Source organism: Petromyzon marinus, chromosome 36 (genome assembly GCF_048934315.1).
Source record: "Petromyzon marinus isolate PM22_M1 ecotype Great Lakes invasive population chromosome 36, UKy_Petmar_22M1.pri1.0, whole genome shotgun sequence".
NCBI classification, from domain to species: Eukaryota; Metazoa; Chordata; class Hyperoartia; order Petromyzontiformes; family Petromyzontidae; genus Petromyzon; species Petromyzon marinus.
In genome coordinates, this window is record NC_133702.1 from 5719898 (window position 1) to 5731277 (window position 11380).

The 11380-nt window shown below is 46.7% G+C and overlaps 1 protein-coding gene across 5 annotated transcripts in view; it reads right to left on the minus strand.

Annotated features, from left to right (window-relative positions):
• The window catches only part of LOC116949369 (semaphorin-3A-like), an 83225-nt gene extending 77455 nt beyond the window's left edge, over positions 1-5770 (minus strand). For 2 of the 5 annotated variants that reach the window (XM_032966606.2, XM_032966604.2), the window contains exon 1: positions 5616-5711. The gene's annotated coding sequence lies outside the window, so the exon portion shown is untranslated. Of the gene's footprint in view, positions 1-5490 lie in introns of all 5 variants that reach the window. The other 3 variants (XM_032966611.2, XM_032966608.2, XM_032966607.2) reach the window with 3 other exon arrangements.
• Between the last annotated feature and the right edge of the window lie 5610 nt (positions 5771-11380).

Sequence of the window (11380 nt, forward strand, 5' to 3'; positions counted from 1 at the left end):
CGATTGACAGAGGGTCTGTACATAATTATTATTTGTGGTAGTTGAATACCAGTTAGCACACCACAAAAGGGTCAAAATTGGAGCGTTGCCACTTTACACTGCTTAAAGCACAAAAAAGCGGTACTTTTCATGCGAGTTTTGCTCCTTGTTTCTCGAGCCCCGCATCAGCTGAACAGCAATTTACAAACATAAAATCTCTCTGCTCATTCACATGGAATGCGTCGTCTGTGTATGAGCGAGTATGCTTGCGTGCCAACTCTTACCGTAAAGTGCACTGTTAATGCAGTATAAAGTTAATGCAGCATAAAGGTAAGTTGTAAGTTGCGACACTCTAGAAGCAGTGCTCTCCAACTTTGAGAAGCACTGTTTAAATGTTGGAACTAAGGTGAACACGTGACTACAAAAGCCACAGTGTGTGCCTTTCCATCAAGAAGCTGCTGTGCAGTCAACATGCTTGGGTTACACACGAAGCAATGTCATATTGTTAAAATGTGACATTGATAACTGTGGGAGAATGTTGAGTGTCATTTGATTGCTCCTTCTCCTCTGCTGCACCCACGGTCTAGAATTCCATGCTCCATCCCCAGCCATCCATGCTGTCGACTCCCTGTCCCTGTTCAAGTTCAGTTTCAACACTGTCCTTGTGTTGTGTCTCTGCTTATAACCCAAGGGCCATTTCTCTCTATAGATTAATTATGTCCCCAGTGTTTTTCCCTTCTTATGTACAACATCTTGAGATAGCGCTTGCATTTTTGGATGTTGTTTAAATCCAAAAATTGCATCTTATTTGAACCACAGGGAAAAAAAATCAATTTACTCCAGTAATACGCTAAATTGTGACTTTTGAATTAACGTGTTGCAATGTAACGTATTGTGCTTGATAGAAAATGTCGTATAATCATTTAAATGACCCATTCTAGGCATCTATTGCTCAGAAATATGTTCTAGTCAAAGAAGGGAGTTACGTGCCAGTTAGCGTAATGGCAGGAAAACATAATTGAGCAATTTCCACTGTAAATGGTCTCGTTTAAACATAGCCATTAATTGGCACACCTTAAAATTGCCACGTATATGAAATGCTAATTTTGGGTGGGGGGTTTCGTTCTTCGCAAGTGCAGTCTATAATCACAAGCAGATAAATATGAGGTTCATCAGACTCAACCGAGTGACATGGACACGCGTGGGAAGATGACATAATCTAATTGCCACCGGTTCAAAAGTCACACGGAATGAGCGAGACACTTGCATGCAGTGACATCACCAGCTGGAAGACGAACGCGTTCGCAGCTCGATTTACGCAAAGAGAGCAATGCGCCCACACAACCCCCCGTGCCCCTGTGGTTTATTTTCGGAGTGGCCCAAGCTATAGTGAGTCTGGGAGGCCCTCTTGGGCCTAAGCATTTTTTTATTTCGATCAGGCTTCCTGATAGCCACTTTGAAACTGGAATGCATCTGAGCTTGTTATGTAGCAGGCACTTAAGGAGTGCTAGGATTCCTGTTGTACCCGACCTGAACGCGCTACAGCGTTCTGCCGCACATGACAGAGGATACCTGCAATTAGTGGCGGCGAAATACATCGTGTGTGTGTGTGCACGCGTAAGCATGTAATCGAACAGATGCTCGCGTTCTTCGGTGAAAGGTGCATTAAAAATGTAAGTCCTCGCGCATTTTCATCGATTTATTTCGGCTTGCATTCGCCTAAAAATACAGTCATGGAAATCGGATGGGTGCACTGGCGCAGAAATATAATTTATAATGGGGTCATGTGGTAGTCCTTAGTGCTGCCTATTAAGTCAGTGGAGGCCGCAATGGCATAGTGGTTGGTGCACTGAACTGCGGCATTTTTCAGGAGCTTATTTGCAAACATTAGACAATATGAACCCGATTGGCTTATTGCCAATGTTTGGGTTCTTCTGATTTTTGGGAGAAAACGTGCTGCAGACCTGAGTTTGATTCCCGACCACACCTAACATCATTGGCGAGTGATATCTGAAACTGAACCCAGGCACCTCCTGCCCCAAGCCGGACTACCCAGCATGGTGAAGTATGGCAAAACAACCCCATCACCGATACAGCACGGTGAGGCCTTCATCAAGTAGTGGATTTTCAACAGACTGTAAATAATCATTATTATTTAGTTTTCTGCAGTTGAGGTTTGACAATAGTTTTGAAGATTATACACAATAAATATGATTAAGGCTTAATTGAACATGTCTTATTGCATTGCCATTTCAGACCAATTATCGTCAGCCACGATCGATCCACTGCTGGATGAAGGCCTCCCAAAGTCGTCTCCTTCTCTCACGGTTCCTCGATGTAAGTCAGATGAATAACGCCTTTCAAAAATGGCTTAATTACAACCTGCAGCTATTCAACCAGAACAAACCTATAATCTTCACTTGCATAAGCTATTACGGTGCGTGCTTGAGTAATCGTCATTCTATTTCACCAGCCAGAAGTATAAAAAAACAATAAAATAAACCCCACTCGAGCTTGCGGGTGCGAAAAAGCGATGACAATCAGGACGCACCTGTACCCAGGAGGACAATGGAAACCGCGGATTAAGCGCCACACCTCCACCAGGTGAGCGAATCCAAGTTGGCAGGTAGTCGTGCAACTACGATCATTAACGGCAACCATCAGGAACCGTGAGCCACGCACACGCGCGCAAACACATCCGGCGTTTGATCGACGCAGACCTCCAAAAGCCCAGCAGGCTGAATGGGTCTTATTGTCGCGCGGCGAATTTCCACGATTCAGTGTCGACGTCTGTAGAGACTCATAAGAAGATGATTGTCTCCTGCTGCGTGCAACGTGCTCCGTGTGCGTGGTGTGCCCTTTACACCGAATCTGCGTTTCTGCTGCTGCTGTTGCTGTGTCATGGTCGTCATCAAGGTGGTGTGTTTGTCACATTGCCTCCTTTTTGGTGAACGTTCGGCAGTACGGGGCCCGATTGATTTGTTGGTCAGATGTTTCTCTTCGTCAGATTGTTGGGGGGGGGGAGGAGCAACGTTGCTGTGACCACAATTGGGCGTGTCGCCAACGTGGTGTTTTAAAAAAAAATCTAAAATGTGAAGGAGAAATAGGGGGGCGTGGGTTTTGGCGCGTCGAGCTGCATAGCTGTCCCAATGTGTTTACGGGTCGTGCCGCATGCTGGTTCAGCGTTATGTCCGACGTTTCACTCCCACGCACTGGGAGATTTTTCAGAAACTGAGAGCTAAAGTTGAGTAAAAAACTGAAAATCTTGTAGCTATGTATGCATGTTGAACTTTTATCCAATGAAACGGCCCCAAGACGCACCATAAACCCTTTCCATAAATCTGTAAAATGTAACTACCATAGTGACGTTAAAAAAGTTTTCTTTTTGCTATCATCTTGTACTCAAATTACGTGCATGCAAATTCAAAACATTTGCACGAGGACTTCATGAAAAACGCATTACAATGTTGTCCCGTACAGTCTCACAGGAGTCGAGTTCAAGTTTACTAAAGGCTAAAGTTCATCTCGAGAAAACCATAAAACTTACAAAAGCGTCCTGTGACCATAAATGAAGTGCAGAAAATTAAATCACGTCCCGTCGCTTTTCCTTGCGAGTCCCTAACGCACGCCCACGCGAATTCGCGGGACAATGCAGAGTGCTCTAAAAAGAAGACGGCGTGCTATTAGATTGACGCTCACGTAACGAACGCAGTGACAGCAGCAGCAGCATCATACAACGGCCACCAGCCGCGTATACGACAACTCTTAAGGGGGGAGGCGGGCGAACGGCCGCTCAATCTAATTAACGGTCCTGGCTCTCGCCTCCCACCACCACCACCGCCGCCGCCACCACCACCGCTCATGGGTCATCGTCGTTGCGAGGTGGGCACGGCTGCTAATACAAAGCCACTTTAAATGCATGGCTGTGGGGAGATGGGTGGAGGGGAGGGGGGGCGGACTTGTCGTACACGCATTCCAGATCAGCGACGCAGAACTCAGAGCACTGTAGAGCGCGCGGGCGGTGACGAACACGCGGATTGCAAGGAGAGCCCAGCTCGCCCCGTCCCTCGAGGCATACAACACCGTCGCGCGTTCGACGAAGAGAGACCCCCCAACCCCCCCCCCCCCCCCAGACTTTTGCGAGCGAAAGGACGCGCCGAGGGCGGTGTGAAGCAGGGCGGGAGGAGGAGGAGGAGCGGCGCCAAAAAAAAGAATGGATCCTCTACCAATACAAAGTACAAAAACAACCGCCGTTGTGTTTGCCACGATTAGGGCCGGTGCCGTTTGTTCGCTTAATGCGGGACCGGCGTGCCCTGCGCTGTTGTGTCCGTGCCCATTAGCGAAGGGTGCTCTGGCTTGGTTGGCACGCGGCCAGGCACGGCCTTCGAGGCCGTGACGAGCCAGACAGGGCTTAGTCAGACCCAGAGACCACCTCGACTGCTCTGGGTTTCCCTGCTCTACACATGCCCCTGAGAGAGCCCCCCCCCTCACCACCACAGCATGAATGCATCATTTTCGTGAGCGCCCAGAGCCATTTATACCAAACCGTGCGGATCATGGAAACCTCTATACATCTTGACGCATATTCGCCGGCACACACACACATATACGCACCTACGGTTAGCACGGTTGGCTACGTACGGTGCGAAAGAAGTTCCACGTAATACTTTATTAAACACATTTGCAATGAAAGCCCCTGCTTGTTATTATGAGCAATGCGTAACATCCTGCTGGAAGGAAAGACATGTGTTCTTTTTCCAAGAGTTCCCTGCTGTTGTGAACACTTGTGTAGGCTTCTCAAGTTATTAAACACGGTCTATTTAATGATATATAAATCAAGAATACTTTTACGAGCTTCCTTTCCAACCAGGTGTCGCTATGGAACGGTGGCTGGCTCAGCGGCACATCGAGCGGTACGCAATTGGAAGTTTTCGAGTTCAAATCTATAGTCCGGGGTTGATTCGGCCCATCATCCATCTGTAGTTGATAAAACGAGAACCACTTTGGGAGGAAGTCAACCGCGGTTGTTCTGTGAATAGACTTCGCCGCTGCCATATGCCTGTAAACAGAAGCGCACTAAATACCTCAGTGCTCATATGAACAGGGAAATCACGTTAACTTCTTTGAAATATACATTTCTGAAAAGCTGAAAACACACATTTGAAATTCCCCTAAAGCCACTCGTAATGAATTGGAAGAGCTGTTTTCATTCACATAACCGAAGGGCCATTTTCACATTCCATTGTAACGTAGATTGTAAAGCATTCATACGAGACGTGAAATACCTTTATTCATACATACACGTGTCTACATATTTCTCAACACAGTATTTCCCACGAAACAGCCCGCTTAGCACAACGTGTCTCGACAAACGTCGCGCGTGTGTTCCATCCTTCGTCCACCGTTAATTGAAAGAATTCCAGCAGGCACTCAGGCAGGCAAGGCATGGCAAAGCAAGGTACCTCTCAATTTTATTCTATCACAGAGTGAAGAGGCCGGCAGCCCTCTTACCTTGACTCGCTCTGCGTGGGCGTGAACAAACTCCCGAGGCAGGGATCTCAAAAATTCGGGCAGCCAACACCGCGAGCCGCGAGGCACAAAAGGGGAGCGCGCACACAACACCGCCTCGTACCTACCGCTGCTCCCCGGCGAATCCCTACGTACAAGACGGCAGATACCCCTCGCGCGTGCGTGTATGTATGGCCAGCGCTCCTACTGTACCAGAAGTCAAGTTGCGAGGCTCGGAGAGAAGAGAAAGCAGCTCCACCCCACGGCGTCTGCCACATCCCACCACCACCACCCCACTCCTCCCTGCCCCGACCTCCCCACCCTAACCCCAGCCAACCAAGCCGCCACAGCACTTCCCCGACGTACACCCTCCCCGCACAGCAGCAGTAGCATTAGCAGCAAGTGCCTGCCGCTATGGTAGCCTGGTTTTGGGGGGGGGGGGGGGGCTTTGGGCAAGGAGGCAGTGATGCCGGGTCGACTCGTGAGGGTGGAGAGCTCCTGATGGGATGAGCGGCGTGAGCAGATGGCAGCAGGGTGGGTGGGGTGGAGGTAGCCTTGTCCACATCAGCCGTGTGTAATCTGGTCATTAGCGGGTATCAGACACGCGGATACCGCGTGTGTAATCGGGGGCCGGAGGCGTCGGTAGACACGGAACATGAGTGCATTTACGGGGTTTGGAATGAAGGGCCCACTTTACTGGAAAATTTGCTAATTTGCCGATTGAAAGCCGTTCACCCTAAATTTTCACGAGTTTTTTTCTTGAGTCGGTCGATCTCTCTGTCCTCTGCCTGTTGAGGAAAAGGGCTTTGACCTAAAGTGTTTTCCTACTACCAAATATTCCTCTGGTGTGGTTATTAAAAATGTGCATTTACGCCACTGCTCGTTGTTTGTGCAACATTTATGAAACATGTCCTTGTTTAAAACACATTAGTTTGGTGACCTTTCGTTTTTTTTTTACAAGGGTGAACTGGATGACCTTAGATAACTCTACAGTATTTTTTTGTAACTTAGTCCCGAATATTTTTTTACAAGTTTCATTTAAGTTAGCCTACAAAATAACCTAATTCTTTCATGATCTACGTCCACTTTACAACATACAGCATGCTCTCTGTAATATCCTGGTTGTGGGAATGGCATTGTCAAACATATGCAAAATGGCTCTATGGTGAACAACGAACACACGGAGGCTATCCATCTAGCTGTCTGATGTCCACATGCAAAAATAATGTATTCTCAATCCACTCCTCGATGAATGCCTACACATGCTATAGCTCACTCCACCACATCCGCTTTTGCTTCATATTTCTCCACAAACATTATTGAAATTAATCAAATTGAACGAGCCATTTCAAACATCCTCATACACAGAGAAACGTATGTTTCTGTTAAATTATGTTTCCTCTTCACTCCGATGTGTCCCTTGAAGGCCGTCCCTCTTTCCTTTCTGTTTTTTTTACTAATTAAGGTAAAATACTCACTGCCAAAATTCGACGTTTTGGCATGCCGTGCTCCTCAGCTTGTTCTGATTTCATTAGCAAAAACACAGCGGCTGTGGGAAGTTTCACCAGGAGACTGGCACTACCACTCCACAAAGGCTCCGATTATGTTCGGAGCCGGCGCTACAGGACGGCATGTTTTTTTTTTTCCCCGCAGCAATAAACCAAAAGTGGTCGGAGCAATTAGCTTGAAGAGAGTAATAAAGGATGGCATAGAATGTGGACGCGAAAAAAATGTGTCTAACCCGTGCCTGTGATGATGACGTATGAGAGTCCTCCCGCAAAACACGTGGAATCTAATCTTCGCTCACGATGGCTCAGTCATTTAACATCACTCAGCTTCATAATCTCCTTTGGTCAGGAAGAGCCCTTCACTGCTTCAATTTGGCTTTTGTAGGAGTCTGTTAAATATATATCCCATGGGATCTAGTAGCCTTGAGGAATTTTACATTATTCATTTATCCAACAAAGCTTCACTGAGTTACAGAATGAGGAATCTTTTTTGCAGGAGAGTCTTATATTGCAATATTCGGGCAATTATATATTTTATTAATATTTTGCGTGTGCACGAGGAAGCCAGATTACCTATAGAAAAAAAAACATGTGAGGTTATCGCGCACAGATGGGTTTACAATCCCAATTGGTGTACTGTAATCTCCTGACCAACCCAGAATGTTTGAGTATTCACACAACCTATATGGTCCACCAACCCTTGAACTCCAAAGCACTGAATTGCAGGCGTGTGCCACCAATCCCACATTATATCATGGACATTAAGATTATGTTTCTGTGTTTGGTTTTGTCCTCGCAGCATAATCCAGTCGTTCACGTGGAAACTTCTCATCAATAATACGTGAGTCATGTGCCACTGTGGGTCATTTTGCCCAAAGTACTTTATAACCCTAGCGTTGGCTTCATTTCACCGCGGTGTTTGCACTTCTCTGCGTACAGACAGACGTGCGATGTCCCTAGAGAAAGCAAGGACTTCTCCCTACACTCCAATCATCACACGCGTGTAATCCAAACTGGGCATCCACTCGACTCTGATGCCGTAGTGTGCGATCTACATCCACAAGTATATTATTTCAGTTGTTTTATATCGTTGCATCGCGTTTGAACAAATCACTCGCAATGCACCCGATCTCAACGGATCTCGCTCGGAAGCTAAGCAGGATGGAGCCATGATAGCGCATGGATGGGTGACCATCGTGTATAAAACGGGCGTCAGAGGTTCTGGGGCAACATTGTGATGCTTTGTCTCTCGCTCCCCACCTTCACTAACTCGCACTGACCAGCGTGGTGAAGTATGGTCAAACAACGCCCGTGACTCGCACGGTGTGGGGAGGCCCTCGATCAGCCAGTGGATTAGCAAAAAGGGCTGTACAGTAACGATATATACACATGTAAAGTGGTTGTGGCACCGTGCTGTGAACCTAGCGACCTGAGTCTTGTTCTTGAACACGGCTAACATCAGTGGCAAGTGATATCTAAAGCGGCCCTTGGTTCTTCCCTCACCATCATGCGTTGTCTTGTCTTGTGAAGTGTGATCCAACAACCCCCAAGACCAACAACACGATTCTAGATTTAAAGCTTTCGTGACTGCTAGGATCCATACTCTTTGGTTCTATTGGGTAAAGTCACGTAGGTAAAAAATAAAATAACAAAAATCACGACGTTTCGGCCACAACACAAGCGGCCTTCATCAGGTGAAGGGACGAGACTGTCTGGAGGACAGCGCTGGAGTGAAAAAAAGCTTAAAGGTCGTGATCTGAACGTGGCTTTTTTCACTCCAGCGCTGTCCTCCAGACAGTCTCGTCCCTTCACCTGATGAAGGCCGCTTGTGTTGTAGCCGAAACGTCGTGATTTTTGTTATTTTATTTTTTACCTACGTGACTTTACCCAATAGAACCAAAGAGTACCAACAATACGGCTTAGTGAGAGGCCTCCATCCAGCAGTTGGATTGACAATGAGCTTTACATGATTATTTTTGGTTATTCTCGTATTACAATATATATATACAGAAAATTAAATATTTGGTAAGAATTTCATATGTTTTCTCAAAATACATTGCAAAAAAATCATCAAAGCACACTTCGGTGAATGATGCAAATTGCATCATAATCCTTCTGTAAGGGAATATCACAGGACATGATTTTATATATTGCACTGAATTACGAATGTTGCTCAAGCCTGAACTCTGCACTGAACCCACGACGAATGCCTGCACACGTTGGACTTTAAACACATTCGTCTCCTTCGTGTGCGAGGGGCGTGCATCACTTGATGAGCATCCGTGAAAACGTCGGGTTCTGTCTGTCGCGCGGATGAGTCACGTGTGGGTTTTTTTTAGGGTGTTTTTTTTTGACGGGGTTAAAACCATCCGCTGGTGGCTTCGGAAAAGCATCTGTGGGGAAATAAATTATACAAGACACGCGGTCGTCAAGAGAACAAAGCTCGTGAATGGAAAGGGTCAAGGTTGAGCAAATACGCTCCATTTCATTTAAGTCCCAGTCACTGTGGGATTTAGATAACATCACAACACCTTAAGTCTGTTGTTGTTTTTTTCCTTCTTTCTAAAAAGTGAATCAAGGTAGCGCGTGCTTTAGTGGATAGCACGTGACGATGTGAAACAAGCCAAGTGCTCTGTTAAATTGTATACTGTATATATAAGATCGTTGATAGGTAACGCAGCACAACGTCGCTTATCTGCCCGTTAATATATAAATAACCGCCCGGACCAATTAACCACCCAGGATGTGCGCTGCGATTTGCGACAGATGTTCACAAATCAGACCTTTGCCGCACCCAATAACGCGTCCTAAATCTCGCGCACCTCCACGGCGGCCATTGCCCCGTGCAGCAGTGCGCAACGGTTCAAGCGGTTCGCCATTCTTGCTGTCCAGCGACCCACTTGCTGCACACAAACACACGTGGCGGTGTCATCTAGTAACACAGACGTTCACGCGCCCGACCACTTCGTATGCCCGCCGATATATACACACACACGTCAGCCACCCCCCACCCCACCCCCGGCGAGTCAGATATGCTACTTTGGTACTCGACATTAATATAGTTTAACACGTATGAGGCTTTCGCGACTAATATCATCCATAAATGAGTTTTTTGGGGGGGGTTAGATCGCGTAAATATATAAATGTGTCGTTAAACCCGCCACCACCCGACACAGACAATTTGTAAGGTTTGTCACGTAAACAGAACTTGGCCAATTCGTCACTAGCAGAGTACCCCGGTGTGTTGGAGAGCCAAGCCCCAACATTTGCAATCAGAGTACGACGTTTATCTGGCTGTCCGCGGCCACGTGTTTAGGTTCATTCCACTTTGAAAATCACATCCAATTCGCTTCGGGGAGGAAAAAAAAACAGAAGGTGAGCTGCTGCTGCTGCTGTTGTCGGTGATCAGCAGTGAGTGTGCGGATTCCTCACTGCCACGGACGTAATTCTGTAGCTAACCTTGATGTTGGCCCCTTGACGCATGGGAGTGTTACACGCAGGCTTTGTGCATGCGTGCCCTTCCCTCCGGCGGCATCAAGGGTGGCGGAAAAAGTAAACCCGCACACACCAACATTTCCATTGCGTTTGCTTCTGTATAAATTCCCCCCCACCCCCCACCCGCCCACCCGCATATGTATTATGAATGGATTTGTCAACACTAAATGAATCTGCTAAGTGCCCCGAGTGGCATGTGTGCATCCAAGTGCATTACCCTAAAAAATCCGTGCCTTAACAAGGTTACCGCAGCAACGCATTCTGCTCGGCCCATTAGAGAAGATGCGCTGCATGGGCTCTAAGCCATTTTACGGCAGATTAGTGCCATCGCTATCCTCCCCTCCAGATCTCTGTCGAATGGAATTAAAAAGGGGCAACATTTTTGTTCCTTTAGAATGAACCGTGATGTCCGTTTGGGTAAACGGACACGGAACTACAGCGCCGTGTGTTCGAAGCGAATTGAAAAGGTCAATTTAATTCGCCAACCATTACGTACGAGCAGTGTGATCCTTGTTATTATAATAATTGAATTAAAGATGGTATCATCTTTGATTAAAGAGCAATGATTTATCAGCCGTTTCAGCTAGGTCAATGAAACTGTACACTTGGTCGTGTGAAGATGTTAGCACGGTGAGTTCTCGTCCCTCTAAATGTCTAACATCCCACGTGTTCTCGCTGGTGCTTGGCGACTCACATCTCAGCAATGATTTCGAGGGTCTCTGGTGTTTGATGTTGATTGTTGTCAATGCTTCTGTTACACGCTGTTGAAGAATCTCTTGAGTTTTTCAGATTTAAAAAAATATATAAAACATTCATATGTAAAACATATTTTGCCCAGATTTCATCCATATAGTTCAAACTTCTGCTTACATACGTATTTTATCATGCAA